The sequence below is a fragment of the Mesoplodon mirus genome, assembly GCF_964341445.2.
Source record: "Mesoplodon mirus genome assembly, chromosome: 4".
In the NCBI taxonomy this organism is placed as follows: Eukaryota; Metazoa; Chordata; class Mammalia; order Artiodactyla; family Ziphiidae; genus Mesoplodon; species Mesoplodon mirus.
The window spans coordinates 147,511,465-147,530,927 of NC_138979.1; the positions used below are offsets into that span (position 1 = coordinate 147,511,465).

The following is a 19,463-nucleotide window of genomic DNA, read 5'->3' on the forward strand; positions in this document are numbered from 1 at the left end:
ACTTTTCTGCCAAGCTCTTTCCCACAACAGGCCCTTTGCCCACACTGATCCTTCTGCCTGTAAAGCTCTCCCCTGATTCTTTGCAAAGCTGGCTCCTCATCCTTCAGCTTGAATGCCACCTTCTTAGAAAGGTCTTCTCTGTACACTTGTTTCAAGTCATCCCCCCAGTCTATTTCCTTACTTATTTCCTTCACAGCACTGATCACAACCTGCAGTTTCCTTGTTCATTTGTTTACTCCTTTGTCTATATCTCTCATTATAACATCAGCTCCTCGGGGGCTGGGACGTTGCCCACTGATGTCATTAACTACCCCCAGTATCTAGCACAGTGCCTGGCACATAATAAGCAGCCGTTGAACAGATGAATTTGTCTCACAAGATCCACATCAATGCTGTGGGGCTGTGGCCACCTACAATCTCTTGAGGGAAGATCCTACCTTAAAGGTTATCCAGTGCTTGACCCGTGGTGCTCCCAGTGGCCCCATTTCTCTTAGGGCCCAGGAGAAGTCACAATGGCAGCACAAGCCTGCTGGCTCCTGTCTGCCCCACCTTGATGGGGCCACCTCAGTGATGTCATACAGAATAAGATTCTCTAATCCTTTTCATTCTGTGACAGTCCTTTAAACAGCTGTTTTTCATGACCTGATATGGTGGGGTGGGGGATGGAGGAAGGAGGAGGGTGGCGGGGCGGGGGGGAGTGTTTGGTACATCCCCCGCCAACAAAATTAGTGTAGGGGCACTATCTACTCATATGTATTTCTTCAGGAGAAAGTGGGTAGCAGAAGCTGTAATTTGGACTAGGCTAGGGAAAAGTGAGACGAGAAAAATGGGGAAAGAAGAACAAAGGAGATAAAAAGAGAACAGAAGAAAGGGAGAAGAGTAATAAGGAGAGAAGAGAGAAGAGGAGGACAAAAGAAGAGGATATCTGTGAGGAAAAAACATGAAACAGGTAGTAAAGGAGGATGGAGGAGGAAGGCAGAGTTGAATGTGTGTTCTGCTTGGCTTTGTGGCTCTTGGGTAGTGACTGGCCTCAGTGTGAGTGGATGGATGACTCAGCTGAGGGGTTCTCAGGTGCTCCCCTGAGGGGCCACTTAAATCACTGAGGTCATTTTGAGAGGCTCAGGCAAGGCTGTCTTGGGTGACTGTCTTGGATGGATTCACAACAGTAATTTGGTTTTACAAAAAAATACAAACCTTTTTTAAAAAAAATTGTGATTGTGGAGGAAAAGAGGAAGGAGTATTGCTGAGTGGATTAAGCTTTAGATTCCTCACTTCCTGTCCTCACCCCAAGCCTTGCAATTACTAGGCTAATGGCATATAGTTTAAATTCAGGACTTGAAAACCAATCTTTCAGAAAACCTTCTTCCTCTTTGGTAATTGAAATATAAACAGATTTCCAAAGCAGAGTAGAATAGTTTCACAATATACCTGTAAAAATTACTGAAGTACAATTATGGCAATATATTCTCACTGATGTTTTGCAAAAACTTACTATGAACATCTCAAATGTGTGTAGGAGGCCCAAGCAAAGCCTTGTAGTTCAAAAGAGGAGAACACTTTTAACACTCTTTTTTTTTCAATGTTGCTTTCCCCTCTTCTAATATTTAAGTTTTTTGCCCTTAGCATAATATTTTGGGACTATTTAGTATAATATTTAGGGAATATAACATATAGTGTAATAATAAGGAAGGGGATATTATATCAAGCATATTTATTTAGATAATATTAAGATATCTTTGTTCCAAATTTTAAAATGTTAATCTTATAACCCATGAATTTCCTAGTTCATACCAAAATGTCCATGCAAGCTCTATTCAGAAATAAGAAATAGTGGGAAGGTGCAGCTTAATTGGTAGTCTGTGGTGTACTGTACAGACTCCTTAAAAATATCTTTATGGTCATATTTCCTATTTTTCTACCTCTTCTGCTATAATTGACCCAGATTCTCCTACAAGTGTAGAACAGAGAGAAGAAAGACGTGGAAGCCTAAAGGAAGGAAGCAGAAAGACAGGCAAGACCTTTAAGCTTTTTATGGTCCAAGAGTGACATTGGCTACCCAGGCTCTGCTTATGAATAAGAAAATTTGTTTTCTAAGGGCACTCCAAATAGTGGCTGCCACATGGGCTATTCTATTTCAGAATGGTAATGAGTCTACTAGCATGCTAATCATGCTGCTATTTGTCTGAAATATTAAGGATTCCAATAAGGTAGAGTTTTAAAGATCTTTGATCTAATTTCCTTTTTTTTTTTTTTTGGCAAATGTGGGGAGAAGTAATTAGGAAATATGTCCTCAGATAATACTGGGACCAAATGCATGAATGAACTTTATTTTTACTTTCTATACCGGGAAATGATCCATCTTCATCTTATGCTAAGAAATTCTAACCCCAAAGATATCAGGTAGAGTAATTTTGGGGTTCCTTGAAGAAGTGGCCTGCCAGTGATCATTAGGTGATATTGTTTCATACTGTTGTTAGATCCCAGGCCTAAAAGTGAAAGGAACAGAATCTTCCCAAAAAGACATGTTGAAAAAACTGGAGACAGCTTTTACAGCTTTAAAAGCAGCTAAATGTTTGCTAAATGACAAGAGACAGAATAAATAGGTTGCTTTTGATCTAAGAGTTGGAACAACAAAGTGGCTTTAGGAGATACAAAGTAGCAGTTCTTTTTAAAGTACCTGCCTCTAATAATACAGTGTTTGGTTTTTCTTTTTATGTACCAGAGCATCTCTTTAAAACACGGATTTTTCTTTTAAACTTCTGTTCCTGCAAATGTGGTGTAGGTCAAATCCATGAACAGGTTAAGTCTCTGACAAGAGAGGGATAAAGCACCCCAGCCAATAGGAGACCTGGCTGGTGATGTACTGTTCCCCAGTTCTGATTCATTGGCCGCCTAGGGTTTGTCATTCTATCCGCTGCGGCGTCCGCAAACAGCGTGCGTCCGGCGTGGGTCCGGTTTTCCGTAGTCTAGCTAGCTAAACTGGATTTTGGCCGCCTGCACGTGCAGTTTCAATCAGGTTTAGAAGATCTCTAACTTTTAATAGAAGGAGTTGTTACGTTTTTGATTATCCTCCGGATTTTGAAAAATCCTTCGTTCCTTTAACCTCACTGGAGGTCGATGGAAGTCCCCAGTAGCAGAATCACGTGACTGTCTAACAAGTACAAATAAATACGATGTGAAACCCCATGAGCTACAGACGGAAAACCTGCCAGAAACTCAGCATGTGCCTCGTGCGTGTATCGGCTGTACTAGCGTGTGGGTGGGTGGTAGAGTGTGTGGGTTGTTGCCCTTAGGGACGGGAGGTGTGTGGCTGGGGCACCTCCGTTCCGATCCGGGATTCGGATGCTCCCCTTCAGCTTGGGCCTGAGGCCGGGGCCGCGAGGCGATTGCGACGAGAGAAGCCGGGTAGGACAGTGACGTCATCTGCGCCCGCCCCTCCCCCACTCGCCGGCCCGCGCTGCAGTTCCGGCCCAACGACATCCGGGTCTCTCCAGCTGCTCCACCGCGCCGCGGCTGTAGTTGGGGCTGAGCCGACGGGGCGGGGCGGGGCGGGGCGGGGCGGGCGGAGGCGTGGGGGAGGGGCAGCACAGCGCCGACGTGAGCGCGCCTGCGCGGGGACGCGCTCGAGGCAGCGGCGGCGGCGGCGGCGGCGCTAAGGGCGGGAGCGCGCGCGGGAGCGAGGGAGCTGTGGTCTCTGAGCCGGCCCGGCCCGCAGCTTCGGGTGCTCGGGCGGCTGCAGCTCGGGAACTGGTGGTTGGGGAGGGGGGGTGGGGGGCGCCAGGCAGGTGGGGCGCGAAAGCTATGAATCTTCGGCTCTTCCTCGTCCTCCTCCGGGACCCGCTCTCCGCCTCCCGCTCCAACGCCCGGATGATCTGAGCCGCGAGGGCGCCGAGAGCCGGGGTCCCGGACGCAGCCCGGCTCTTCCCCTCCTCCGCCCCCTCCCCGGTCTGACCTGGCCGGCCGCCGCCGCGGTGACCCTCTTCCCGCCCCCTCCCCGGCTGCCGTCGCCGCCGCCGCCTCGGCGGACCAGGGACCTGCCCGCCCTCTGCTGCTCCGGGTAAGCGCGACGCTCGGGCCGAGGGCGGGCGGGCGGGCGGCGCGGGCCTGCGCGGCGGCGACCAGGCCTGGGGCCTGTAAACAAGCCGGGCGTCTGCCCGGGCGCTCCCGGGAGGAGACGCGACAACTCCACCCCCTGGCCCGGCCTCCTCCTTGGAGCCGGGCGTCGGGCGGCGAGGGGTTAACGCTCCGCGAGGGAGGCGGCGGGGAGGCGGGGGCGGGGTGTTTGTGGCGGCGGCGGCGCGGGGAGGGGGCGCGACCCTCCGGTCGCCGAGGCCGGGCGGGGTGTTTGTGGCGGCGGCGCGGGCGAGGGCCGCGGACCGGCCTGTCCCGAGAGCGGCCGGCGGAACTTTCCCCAAGCGGGGAGGGGGCGTCCGGCACCCGCACCCGCCCGGCCACCCTGGGCTCCAACCCCTGGAGGGAGGCCGGGAGAAAGAAGTGGGGAGGCCTCCTTTGGACCGGACTTGGCCTCGAAACACTAAATTCTGGAGAATTAGCTCCAGGTTTTATAGGGGGCGGAGCTGAGCGTGAGGCTCTTTCAGAACTCGTCAGTGATGTTTCCAATTCATTCATTATTAAGGCATCGAACGAATCCACCGAAGTAAATCGAACTGATTTCTTTCTTTTTAACCGTGTAAATTGTGTGGGTAAAAGTTGTTGATGTTAGAGTTTGGTTGAGATGTGGTTATGTTCTGCTTGTACATTTTAAATATTTTCTTGAAGGACAGCTGGCTGTGGAGTGCCTCTACCAACCGCAGTTTTAGATACGTTTTGAAAATTTCATCACCGGAGGTATTTCTTTTTTCTCAAGCACCGCATGGTACTTAAAAATCCACAAAGGTCATACTTCAGTTGTCCCAGCCAAGAAATCTGTTCGCCGCCCCGCCACTAACCCTAAATTTTCTGCTAATTGGAGTAATGAGCTGAATGCATTTTAAGAAGTGATTGGAAGACCATGGGAGGTGTAAAAATCTATGGGAGGTAGTTGTTATTTTCTCGGAGTAAATGATTTTGACATTACTGAAGGAAGTTAGGAATTAAAAAAAATTGTTCTGAGGAAAAAGGTTTAATCTTTTCAAATTTGCACACTGGAATTTTAAACACAATCACATTTTAGGTGCACAGAGCTGTGAGGAGTCAGAGGGCTTATTTATTTTAACAGTGCTCTTCTGAGCCTTAGGGGTTCCAGAGCTCTCAGGAGTCCAGCAGGGCTTGCTCTCCCCAACTGCTCTTTAACTCGAACAACTTCACTTTTATATTTTTATCTTTTTACATATTGGGCCTTTTCCAGAGTGTAGTTCTGTAACTCTACAGATTAGGAAACTGACTAGGGCAATAGTGACCCACCCCTCTGCCTATTTTATAAATATAGATGTTCCCTTTATTGCGTTAATGTTTCTTTTGCCCATAAATAATTTGAAGCCCAAAATAACATTCCTTGTTTGATGTTTCAGTTCTGTTCCTGTGTGTAACTCACATATATCTGTTTAAACATTCAGTCATACAAGGCTGATTACTTTTAACCTGCAAGTTATAGCAATACCACATGAAACTATAATGAGCTAGGCATGGAAGTTAAGACATTTTTGATTAGATATCACTAAATATTTTTCACATCAGTGAAGTAATTATATTATGGGAGAGGTATATTAAGACTGGTAAAGTTTGGCTAGCTACCTCAGTATATATTTGAGAAATAAAATGGTTGAATGCTTGAGTCATCAAAAATTCTTTTTATATGGTGTGTGTGTGTGTATTTTAACATATAATATTAAAAGTGGTTTATATTTTAGTTTGAAGAGCAAAAGTGATGCCCATAATTACAATATAAACTGTTGAAGGGAACACTGAACTAGGAGACAATAATTGTTATGGCTGTGCTCCAAAATAATCAGCAAAGCCAAAGGGGTAGATTATATTATCAAATGTACTGTCCAGTTGCTATATTTTTTTATTCTCAACATTGTCTATTTAATATGCTTAGACTAAATGCGTGTTATGTGCCAGGCACTTAGATGTTTCAGCATTCTGAAGCTGATTTTCTTTCTGGGTTGTCTCTTATTTAAAAGAGTTTAAAGTTGTTGATTGTTATTTAGGAAAGATATTCCTGTAGGTAGATTTTATTGATTTTTCTGTTGGGATTGAGAAGTCTAGGAAAACTCTTGGGAGGAAGGCAGATGGAGATTCCACAAGAGACAAAGGTTGGTTGAGACTACAGGTTTGAACAAGCACAGGACCCTTGGTAATTTCATGTGGAGGGCATTTTAAGAACACATTGTTAAGGTTTTTCTGTCAGTTCAAGCTGAGTCTTGCTTATCTTGACTTGTTAATAAACCTTCATTTGAAAATTTGTTCTCTAATACCCAATTTTTTTTCAAAGAAATTAATAGTACATCGTATTGTCACATGGTAAATATTGCTAAGCAGTTAGTAAAAACCTACAATCTTTGAATTTGTTCCCATAACACCTAGACTGTTTATTATAATGGCTAATAGCTTGTGTAGCTGATTCTGGTTTAACTGTAAATGCTTATTTATTTAAAAATTTTAAACTAAAGACTGACATATGTCCATAGGGAGCTTGTTATCCCTGAAATGCTCATGCATGAGAACTGGATTAATTTCTTAATATGTGAGGTTGTGTTCATGTAGAAATAACTAATTATAAGATGATAATTTCGATGATCCCCTGAATGACTGACTCTTGTCTGGGCACCTGACTCTGAGTGGTACTCTTGACTACTTTCCATCCTTAATAAAATCAGAGGAAGGAGGCAGCCCTGTAAGAAAATCAGCGCAAGTGGTGTCCTATAAGTTAAACAAGATAAAACAAGGTGTGGCCCTGTGAAATATATGGACCTTGGAGGAAGGGAAAGGTGTTGTGAGGCAACTAGGTAAAAGTCTGTGCCTTCCTGTACCCTGGGTAGTAACTTTATGCCAGAATATGTTCTGTCTTCCATCTCATAATACGTTGGTGACAAAATTTTAAAAATTTAGTTGCTTCATTTATTATTTCACTATTACCCAGGAAATTCTCTGAATTTCCACCTGGGATTATTAAATACTCTTATATGAAAGTAGCTTGGGTTAAATTATATCAAGATCAAAAGGTTGATTACCTCTATTTTTTCTTCTTTTGTTCTTTCCAATGTCTAATGTACTCCGTATTACACAAGTAACAATTTTATATTTTATTGAGTCTCCAGAATATATTTCTTGATGATTTTGACCTTTATATGTCCTAGCTATCTGTGTACTACCTAGATAAGCTCTTTACCTAGCTTTTCTTTTGCTGAGGCAGGTAGGAGGAGCTAGAGAAAGTAATTAAGAGAGGGGAGCTTATGTATACCTTTATCTAAAATGTAATAGACTTTAGAATTTTTCTAAGAAACTGAGGGAAAGGTACTGGATGTTAATGTGTGTTAATAGATTGTTGATACTGTGTTTATAAAATTAGAGATGTTTTAAACATTCCTTGAGTAAATGTGATAAAGAAGGGAGTTTGAGTTTTTAATATAATTCTTAACATGTTTATCTGGATCCCATTGACTTAGTTTATGTAGTATTCATGTTTAGGATCTGGATTGAAAGTCACTAGATTTTTTTGTGGCTGATATGATTTGAATTAAAATCCTATGAAACCAAACTTCTTCTAGATACAAAAGAAAGTGAATAATAAAAGCCATAATTTATTGAAAATAAAGATCAGCCTTTAATTTTCACCACAACCTTCTAAAGCATATGATGTTATCTCTGTGTTACAGATGAAGAAATGTAGGCTTAGATAGTCTAAGTAATGTGCCAGAATCAGATCTGTAAATACAAAATTATTTTCAAAATACTCCTGAGTAGACTTTTCCCAATTAGATTAGCCTTGTTGTTCCTAGGAATCAAAATTTGAAAAGCTGAATGTTACACTTCTGTTATGGATTCCTAGAATTAAAAGGGACCTTACAAATTTATGTAAAGTCTTCCAGGCAAGATTCTCTTCTAAAACATTCAGTAAAGATTTAAGAAGTTAAAATCATTTTCTCATTCCCAAAGTTTCAGAAGTCAACAGAGATAAACAGTTTTATATGTTTAGCTATCATTGTTCAGATCGAGAAATGGAATCAATATTAATTCTCAAATGGTTGATATCTGTATTGAAGGACTTAGGGAAATGTTTGTGAGTATATACAGTCAATGGAGCCACATTGTAGGCTCCAGAGAACATGGTAAAACTTCCTAGTGGGGTGATCTTGGGCAAGCTACTTGATTTTTCTAAGCCTCAGTTTTCTATATCTGTCAAATGGAAAAGCCTTTCTCATTAGGTAATCTTGAATGTTAAATGAGATAATCATGTAAAGCACTTGACATATTTTCTACCATAAAGAAATACCAAATAAATGGTAGCTGCTATTATTGAGTATATGAAATCTTGAGATACTTAGGGGAATAGAAACTTAGTGAGTATGAGAGGGTTGTCTTTCAGTATAGTTTTAGCAGTGAGCCTGGAAGACAAACTCTAAGTCTTCGGATTGAGTAGAGACTTTAGAAAGGTGCTAAAGGTTGTGGGCATATAGAACTTGTATATGAGTAGACTAAAAGTTAAGAGGTAATGGAAAAGAAAGTTGAGTATGAGTAGATTTATTTGACTGTATGAAGCTGGAGAGAAGTCATTAGGTTAATGATTAGGTGGGAGTCAATGGTTAAATAGAGGATAAAGAGTAAGTAATAAAGCAAAGGTGAATGTTCAGACAAGAATGATCAGTAAATGAGGAAGGACACAGGTTGGTGTTTTGAAGAGGGGTTACGGTTCATGATTAGAAATGGTCAAGAAGATATTGCTACAGAAAAGATGCAAAAGAGAGTAAGAAAAATAAATTATTCTAATTAACTCAGTTCTTCTTGTGAAACAAATAAAAAAAGAAAATAGGGAGTCTTCATGAAAGGCATTAAGGCTTTGTATGTGGGTCCTGGGTTATATAAGGTTGAAAAATTGTACTGGAACATTTCAGGTCTTACTACCTCATACCCAAACCATGTTTTAACACTCCAACTAGTTTTTCCTACTAGCATCTTGTACTGCATCTCCCTCCTCCATCACATTATTTCTCTGCTCAGTATGTTTAGTGACTCCCTTTTGCCTCTAGAATAAAGCTTAGAATTATTGGTTTGGCTTTGACACTTTCCATGATTGGACCTCAGGACTGATCTATTTCAACCAAACTGGTCCTCTTGCCATCTCTGGAGCACATCCTGAACTTTTCTCTCTCTCAGTGGGTCTTTGTTCATGCTAATTGATAGTTCAGAATTCTTGTCCCTCCTTCTCCAGCTTTTGTTTTCTTTTTTTATCAAAGCTCATTTCTATTATTTTCTCCCCCACAAAACCTTTCCTTATCACCAGAGTGTTTCATTTCTGTTCTCTCTGTACTTCTACAGCATTATGATTGTATTATTTGTATGGCTTTAATCATATACTTTACTGTTGAGCATTTGTGTTTTAAGTATAATTGTGTGTTCAATTTAATTATAAAATTCAGAAGGGGAAAATGCAATAACTTTACTGTACCCAAAGCCTGGCACAGTGCCTGTGGATAGTGGACATTCAGATATTTTGTAAGCATTAGGCAAAATCTACCTGAGAATGGGAGTGATTGCTGTAGCAGGTGGTGGAAGAAGTTAAAAGCTTTCTGGTGGCAGGTATTTCTGACTCTTTTCTTATATATTATTTTGGCTGAACCTGGATTTTTTTTTTTTTTTTTTTTTTTTTTTGGCCGCACCACTTGACTTGCAGGGTCTTGAACCCAGGCCATGGCAGTGAAAGCACTGAGTCTTAACCACTGGACTGCCAGGGAACTCCCCTGAACCTAGATTTTAAGTGTGAAGATTATACAAATCGGAAGGGTGGCAGAGTTGTTATGTTGGTATAGAAAATTATGTTGGCTGATTTTGGACCTAAGTATTTCATTTTAACTTTTTATGTTTTGGCTGTGAGGGTTAACAGGACATTCATGGCCATCATGCATCTCTTTCCAGAGTTATATTTGCAAATATTATGAAGTAAGCATCCTTTTAACAGAAAGGAATTGCGGAATCACAGTAACTAGACAATGTATTGGTTAAAAAAGGGAGGTAACTATCAACTTTTTTTTTTAATTTAATTTTTTTGTAGAGCAGATTTTTATTATCTATCTTACACATATTACTGTATATATGTCAATCCCAATCTCCCAATTCATCCTACCACCCCCCACCCGCACTTTCCCCCCCTTGGTGTTCATATGTTTGTTCTCTACATCTGTGTCTCTATTTATGCCTTGCAAACCGGTTCATCTGTACCATTTTTCTAGATTCCACATATATGCGTTAATATACGACATTTGTTTTTCTCTTTCTGACTTACTTGACTCTGTGTGACAGTCTCTAGATCCATCCACGTCTCTACAAATGACCCAATTTTGTTCCTTTTTATGGCTGAGTAATATTCCATTGTATATATGTACCACATCTTCTTTATCCATTTGTCTGTCGATGGGCATTTAGGTTGCTTCCATGACCTGGCTATTGTAAATAGTGCTGCAGTGAACGTTGGGGTGCATGCGTCTTTTTGAATTATGGTTTTCTGTTGGTATATGCCCAGTAATGATATTGCTGGGTCATATGGTAGTTCTATTTTTAGTTTTTAAGGAACCTCCATATTGTTCTCCATAGTGGCTGTATCAGTTTACATTCCCACCAACAGTGCAAGAGCGTTCCCTTTTCTCCACACCCTCTCCAGCATTTGTTTGTAGATTTTCTGATGCCCATTCTAACCAGTGTGAGGTGTACCTCATTGTAGTTGTTGTTGTTTTTTTTTTTTTTTGTGGTACGCAGGCCTCTCACTGTTGTAGCCTCTCCCGTTGCGGAGCACAGGCTCAGCAGCCATGACTCATGGGCCCAGCCACTCGGCGGCAAGTGGGATCTTCCCGGACCAGGGCACAAACCCGGGTCCCCTGCATCGGCAGGCAGACTCTCAACCACTGCACCACCAGGGAAGCCCCCTCATTGTAGTTTTGATTTGCATTTCTCTAATAATTAGTGATGTTGAGCAGCTTTTCATGTGCTTCTTGGCCATCTATGTCTTCTTTGGAGAAATGTCTATTTAGGTCTTCTGCCCATTTTTTTATTGGGTTTGTTTTTTTAATATTGAGCAGCATGAACTGTTTATATATTTTGGGGATTAATCCTTTGTCCGTTGCTTCATTTGCAAATATTTTCTCCCATTCTGAGGGCTGTAGTTTTGTCTTGTTTATAGTTTCCTTTGCTGTGCAAAAGATTTTAAGTTTCATTAGGTCCCATTTGTTTATTTTTGTTTTTATTTCCATTACTGTGGGAGGTGGGTCAAAAAAGATCTTGCTGTGATTCATGTCAAAGAGTGTTCTTCCTATGGTTTCCTCAAAGAGTTTTATAGTGTCCGGTCTTACATTTAGGTCTTTAATCCATTTTGAGTTTGTTTTTGTGTATGGTGTTAGGGAGTGTTCTAATTTCATTCTTTTACATGTAGCTGTCCAGTTTTCCCAGCACTCTTATTGAAGAGAATGTCTTTTCTCCATTGTATTTCCTTGCCTCCTTTGTCATAGATTAGTTGACCATAGGTGCATGGGTTTATTTCTGGGCTTTCTGTCCTGTTCCACTGATCTATATTTCTGGGGGGTTTTGCCAGTACCATATTGTCTTGATTACTGTAGCTTTGTAGTATAGTCTGAAGTCAGGGAGTCTGATTCCTCCATCTCCTTTTTTTCCCCTCAAGATCGCTTTGGCTACTATCAACTTTTAATTTGAGTCAAACAAATGTCTGATATATGAATAGTCTGTTTTCATATAAATCTCTAAGCTAAACTTTAAACCTTATCAAATTGTTATGCTATTTCTAGTATTTAAAAAATGCATAGTAAAATTTCCTTTATTGAATTTTTTGAATGGATAATTTCATATAGGCAGTCTGTGGCTGCTTAGATCCATTTATTGGAGTATGATACTAATGAGACCAGAATCATGAATTTGATTCTTTGTGTGGCTCTTAACTTTTTCTAGCCTTAACATTAGCTAGTAACAACGATAACTGACATGATTGACCACTTATATGCCAGGCATTATCATAGAAATTTTCAAGTACTAGCTCATTAAATCTTTATATCTATCTCTATGAGATAGATACTATTATTACTTGTATCTTAAAAGATGAGGAAATTAAGACAGGTTAATTTTCACAGCTAATAACAGAAGCCAAACACATGTCCTTGGACTTTTTAAAGTAATTATATATGTGGGTCACTGCAGTTTCATTGCTACTGCTATAAGTGACTCCTTTGGCGATTGTGATGGGTTAGAAAATCTTTGTATATGAAGGGTATGGCTACAGTTCCATTGTACCCAGAGAGTGAATCTTGTGATTGAGCTGCAGTCTGAGGTGGAAGTGTACATAAAGTTGAAAAGTACAGTATCACATGTCATGTCAGCCCCCTTTAGAACTTTTCACCAAGAAGAACCATTAAATTTTTTAATATAAAAAGCACGTAAGTTAAAGCTATAATACAGCTAGTACTATAAACTGTACACAGTTTTGTCTTATGGCTTATTTTATTCATGTTCACTTCTGTGCCTCCCACTGACATAAATGATTTCATCAGTCCTTCATTCAAATGAAATTCTTAGTGAGTTTAGGAAGATAGTCTTAAATACAAGCTAATTGGTCTCACAGTAGAGATTATACTATAAATGGAACATTTCAATATTAAGGTTTATTAAAAGTAAATTCCTTGAAAGCAGGGACCAGGTTTCATTTATTTTAAATAAGTGCTCAATATATGATTGTTTAATCTTTGTAGTCTCCCTGCTCATTTTCTGACAAACACATGACAAAGAAAATCGAATGTGAGCCAGAAATACAACATACTATGAAAGAGCATAGGTCACAGATAATTTAGTTTAAATTTAGGCTGGTGCTTTGTATTCATCTGTGATATGACCGTCTCAGGAAGGGGTATAGATAAACAGGTTTTTTGGTTGGTTGGTTGTTTTGTTTTGAATCCTGCTGTATGTGGCTTAATTATTTTATTTAAAAATATGCTATTCAGGAACTGTTGTACTGCTTCAGAGAATAAGAACATAATTCATTACCAACTTTGAATGTCTTGACTTAGCCCTGCTCCTTGTCTTTAGTATGAGTGGTAGAAAATTGTGTCATATTTCATATTATGTCTATAGGAGATATGCAGTTTGCTTACTTTGTTACCAAAATTTAGTAATGAAAATATTAACGATAAGGATAAGCAAGGAGTGGCTATACATATATTTTTTGTTTTGTTTTACAAACAGAATTGCAAAACTTACCAGACTTTAGAAAAACGTTTTTGCAGTATTCCATCATACTTCAGAATATAAATAGGTAGTAAACAAAATTTTCACTTTTCATAAAGCAGTAGAATATCATCCTTGTTTGGATGTCAAGGGGCTGATCTTAGAAATGGCAGCTTTTGTGGTCAACCCACAGTTTAACCCTATGTTACTCCATATCTGTCTTCATTTTCTCTCTATAAATGTTTCCTGATACTATAAGCAAGTACTTTAACAACTAGTCAACCATCTAGAGTGATCTTGTGGTGGTTTGCTACAGTCAGTAGAATCAGGAGCTCCTTAAGTGCAAATGGAATTGTTCATTTTATACAGTAAAACTCCCAGACTAAATTTAAGATATTTTTGTCTAAAATACATTGAAAGTAGATTCCTAGCTCCCAGTAATTACTTCTTTGCATTTAAATTACCTTATACTTTGCTTCTCACATAGAAAAGACTTTTTAAAAAATGTACCCATTCATGAATGTTGAATGAATGAGCAGATGAATAAGTAAATAGCCCAGGGAAAGAGAATGTATAGGCTCTAACTTCTAGTCAAAACTACATCTTTTCTCTTTTCTCCCCTTCAGCATATCTCATGTGGCATTTTTCAGTAATGAATGTCTATCTAATGATGTTGAGAAACTTATTTAAAAGTCATTAGTGAACAGTAATCTGAAAATCAAGTTTTTGACTGGTAACCTGCAGCTTTGCAGGGTCTGATATTTTAATATTAGAAATCAATTTTGTTAGTTCTATAGAGTTTTTAAAAAATTAGAACTGTGTATTCTATAGAATAACAAAGTGGAAATGGTAGGATACAATTCAACTTCTATGGGAATACCTTTTCCTGGGTAGAAAACAATTCGTAACTCTGTTGACAAGGGAGAAGTCATGATGATGTCCCATATATTAATCAAGTGTCACTATGTACGAGGTACTTATGAACAGAAGAGACATGATTCCTTCCCCCATGGATCTTAAAATCTAAAGATTCACAGGGCCTTATGTGCTATGATAAGAGAAACACAGGATTCTGTGAGCCATGACTAATGGTAGATCTACTTCCTGAGACAGGGAACTGGGTAGGAGAAGTGGTAGGGAGTTGAGAAATTTATTTTAGGCCACGTCATTTGAGGTATGGCTGATCAAGTATAGGAGGTGGTTGGATATATATATAGAGAGAAAGAATTTTCACTTTCAAAAAAACCCTTTTTTCTCTTACTTTCCAGCACCCTTTTTCCATATACACAAAGCATCTCATATCACAGTTTATGGACTCAGTGAATTATTCTGTTTTGAAGAATGTTAGATTTTATGGACAGAAGTCGTATCTTTTAAAGGCATATACTTTTTGGTCCTTTTTTCCAGCAGACACATTATTCATACGTGTAAAATATTTAGAATCTTCACATATTTTGTGTTTGAATGAACCTTTTACCATCTTAAATATTTAATAAGTTTTATTTTTCCCTTATTTCAACTTAAATATACAGGGTTATCAGCAAACACTTATAAATGCTCTCTGTGAGGGGTTTTGGTTTTTTTTAAGCAAAATTTAAAATGATGGATTGGCTGAGGAAATCAGTTATTGCTTTCTGGGTCAGTCAGAGTCTGAATCCTTAAATATGCAAGAATTAAAAAACAGCAAACTGGGAATTGAATCCACTTCTCAATATGTAGACTTCTCAATATGTATAAGTTATCCAAAACTGAGAAATTTGAAATAGTTAACAGATGAAGCAAATTGAGATTGTGAATACCAAAACAGTCTTAGGAAACTTTAAAAACTAAATCTATGCCATCTAAATCTTTTAATGTTTTGCTTATACTATAATGCTTAGTAAAAATAGGTCAGTATCTAATTTTATAGTCACTAGAACTCTCCAACTAAATTAAGGTTAGGTATTTTTCAGGCAATTGTGTACTTCTAAATTTTACTTTTAAAAATTGTGCGGTACATGCCTTTGTAGCAATTTAAGAAGACTACCTTATGGAGTATGTGATTCAGATCACAGCACATGTCTAGAAGATGGTGATACATTAAAAAAATCATGAAACATGAAGGAAACATCAAAAGTGGCAAGTTCTGTCTCACACACACTTTGTGAAATTGAAACTGCTGCTAGTATCTGTGTAAACTGACTGTAGTTTGGGTACTAAATGCCTTGTGTCATGGGCTTTATGGAAATACTATTTAGCATAAAAGAGCTTTATCTGACTTATTTTCATTGGTTTGATTGGTTGACTTTGTTTTTTGAAATTTCATTTTTAACGTTTTAATTTAGGGTATTATTTAACTCAGTAACAGTATTTTGCATTAGAATTCATGTGAGTGAAATTTGGTTTGTTGAAGGAGGTTAAGTAAATATTTAATTGAAAGAGTGAAGTAAATATTTAGTTGAAGCTGTAAGATGAAGAGATACTGAGCAGCTGAGAAATTTTCAGGTAACTTTTTTTAATCTGTGAAAAAATTTTAATATAGTATTTTTCATGTTATACAAATAATATACAGTCATCTTTTTAAACCCTTTTATGCAAAATAAAATATAGATACAGAAAGCCGTATCTATATTTTATTTTGCATAAAAGGGTTTAAAAAGATGACTATATATTAAAACGGCTTTATTAAGATATAACAGTAGCATGAAATTCACCCATATGAAGTTTACCACTCAGTAGTTTTCAGTGTATTAACAGAATTGTGCAACCATTACCACAATTTAATTTTAGAACATTTTCATCACACCCAAAAGAAACCTTGTTCTCATTAAGAGTCACTCCCCATTCTCTTCTCCCCTATCCTTTATCAACCACTCATCTACATTCTGTCTCTGTAGGTTTGCCTTTTGGATATTTCATATAAATAGGATCCAAATAACTTTTTGATCAGTGATTTCTAGCCTGATAAACATCCTGTATATCTCATGAGATAGCCAGCTATGAATAATTTAGCCTCCTTTTATAGCTTAAATAATGGCTGTTTCCTCCTCTGTGACCAGGAAAAATTATTTAGTAATTGGAAATACTATCCAAATTTAAACTAAGAATCGGGTTCTTCACTAGTAGTATAACTTCAAGGAATTTGTAGTCCTCACCTCCAGTAGTGCTTCTCACTGTGGGTTGCTCAGTAGCCCCTCAGCTTTCTTGATGTAGTAGCCATTTCTCTCCTACCTCACAAACTCAGACTTGCATGAATTCGCTGAAATATTTTCCTTGCCTGAACTCTGCCTTCTTACTCTCCCCTAAACACAAGAATGAGGAAGAATTAAAAGCAAGAAAGGGAAAACAGAAGAGATTGATTGCTCAGACTGGGGAGGGACAAAGAGCAAGAATAGAAATCGTATAAAATTTTCGAGGAGACGTTAATTTGTGGGCAGAAGAATAATAAAACTTGGAGGTTGCTTAGAAGAGTAAGACTTAGAGGGAAGAAGCAGAAGGCAAAAAAGTTATAATATATTAGAAGATAAGAAGATAAGTGAAATATAGAAAATTTTCAGTTCTGAATTTTAGTCATATGTCTGTGAAGCACAAATGATGAATCCATTTTCTGATGAGGTGTGTTGCCCTTATTTTCTTTCCACAAATTTATAGGAATTCTGAAGCTGAACCATAGTCATATGTTTCTTTTGGGTTATTTGAAGATCCTCAGGTTTGAACCTGTGCAGACTCAGAAACTCCTATCACCTTGGGACTATTCTTTAGAGAAATCCCAGAGAAAATAAAAATGGCACTGTGCCCCTGGGCTTTCTGAACTGGAGGGGCAGAATCCTATTCTGGGTGCTACCATATTGGGCTGCTTCAGAGTTTTAGAATTAGCCAGAGAATGGCACTAATTGAGAAATTGCTGGTGCCAAAGAAAATCTTGATTTGTTAGAGGTGCCTTCTGGTTGGATTAGAATTGTTAGTGAGATTTTAGGGATACTCAGTAAAATTGCCCCCAGAGATCTTGAATCACACATATAGCTTTTAAAGTCAGTAAAGTCCTATAGTAAGCAAACTGGATATTTGGGGGGAGGGGAGTGCACACTAATGGGAACTGTTAGTACCTATATTTGACCACTTGGATGATATGTTTAAAATCCGATATTCAGCTCCTTATCAGAAATATGCCTACAATGTTTTATATATACATTTTTAAGGAACAGCTGATGAAGATAGGTTACATTTTCTTTAGAACAACTGAGATTTATTATTTAACAGGTAAAATGTGTTATTTAAGTGAATGTTTTAAGTATTGGAAACCAAGTTTACAAAATATGTGTATAATTTGCTTTAATAACAAGCATTCCTTTATTTACAAAAGAACTCCTCTATGTATAATCTATGACTGTTTACTAGATTATTTATATTGTAGAAAGAGAAACTTAAGAGTACTTGTTGATTTGACTGACTAATCTATAAGATTGAGCTTTATTACAAGAATATTTAACCAGAGAAACCTGTGAAAATATTTTTGGTCTTGAGGAAGGTTGGAGGAATGTTCTGGAGGAATGTTCTAGAGGGATGTTCTTGGCCCTGTGAACTGCAAACTAATGGACCATATAAGAAACTTCTATCTCTAACTAAAGAAAGATGTGAAAATTTAAAGATTGCTATGATTTAAGTATATTTAGAAAATATGAGATACCAGAGGAGCATTTGTCAAATGAAATTAAACCTCACTGTATAGGGTAAGGTACCATTATTTTGCTGGTGTCTTCTGATTCTCAGTGGAATAGATGTTGGTAATAGGGTCTAGAGAACACTACAACTTCTGTGTTCCAGGGAGTTGACATGAACAGAGATCAGTTAATATTTCCTGGGCTTCCAGGAGCACTGCGATGTCCAGGTCTTAAATTTATTAGCACCTACATCTGTGGACTGTTCATGCTACTTACTGTTGTTGGAGAATTTAGTTTTCTTTTTCACCTTCCTCTTTCCCTCATACTTTGGTTGTAGGTTTTTTGAAATGAACGTAATTTTTTAAATTTCCTCAACTCAATGAGCTAATTTACTGCATTTATTTATAATCTGCTGTTTAAGTCATCCTTTGAGTTTTTAATATCAACGATATTTTTACTTTGATTTCTTTTTTTAATTTTATTGAAGTATAGTTGATTTACAATGTTGTTAATTTCTGCTATACAGCAAAGTGACTCAGTTGTACATATATATTCTTTTTCATATTCTTTTCCCTTATGGTTTATCAAAGGATATTGAATATAGTTCCCTGTGCTATACAGTAGAACCTTGTTGTTTATCCATCCTATATATAATATTTTGCATCTACTAATCCCAATCTCCCAATTCTTCCCAACCCCCACCCCACCTCCCCCTTGGCAACCACAAGTCTGTTCTCTATGCCTGTGAGCCTGTTTCTGTTTTGTAGATATGTTCGTGTCGTATTTTAGATTCCACGTATAAGTGATATCATATGGTACTTCTCTTTCTCTTTCTGACTTTTCGCTTAGTATGATAATCTCTGGGTCCATCCATCTTTTGTAAACACATCCATGTTTGCAGTAATGCAAATGGCATTATTTCTTTTTAATGGCTGAGTAATATTCCATTGTATACAGTATACCACATCTTCTTTGTTCATCTGTTGATGGACATTTAGGTTGTTTCCCTGTCTTGGCTATTGTAAATAGTGCTGCTATGAACATAGGGGTGCATGTATCTTTTCGAATTACAGTTTTGTCTGGGTATATGCCTGGGAATGGAATTGCTGGATTATATGGCAACTTTATTTTTAGTTTTTTGAGGAACCTCCATACTGTTTTCCATATTGGCTGCACCAATTTACATTTCCACCCAATTAAAAAAACAATTTTTTAAAATTTCCAAATGTGACATTTAATTCTTTCCCAGTTTGCCTGGTAATTCTTAAATAATTTCTTATTTCTCATTTTTCTGTTTTCTTTTTAACCTTATTAAACATTTCGTACATAGTTATTTTATATCTTATATTCATTAATTCTAATATCTGAAGTCCTAATGAGACAGGAAGGAAGGGGGCAGGGCACAATCATTAAGAACAGGGTACCACAAAAACTGGTTAGAAC

General features: G+C 38.4%; 1 protein-coding gene across 2 annotated transcripts in view; it reads left to right on the forward strand.

The window, feature by feature from the left end:
• Positions 1 to 3,641: 3,641 nt before the first annotated feature.
• Positions 3,642 to 19,463, forward strand: part of PPM1A (protein phosphatase, Mg2+/Mn2+ dependent 1A) — a 42,722-nt gene continuing 26,900 nt past the window's right edge. For both annotated transcript variants that reach the window (XM_082617950.1, XM_082617949.1), the window contains exon 1: positions 3,642 to 4,057. The gene's annotated coding sequence lies outside the window, so the exon portion shown is untranslated. The remainder of the gene's footprint in view (positions 4,058 to 19,463) is intronic.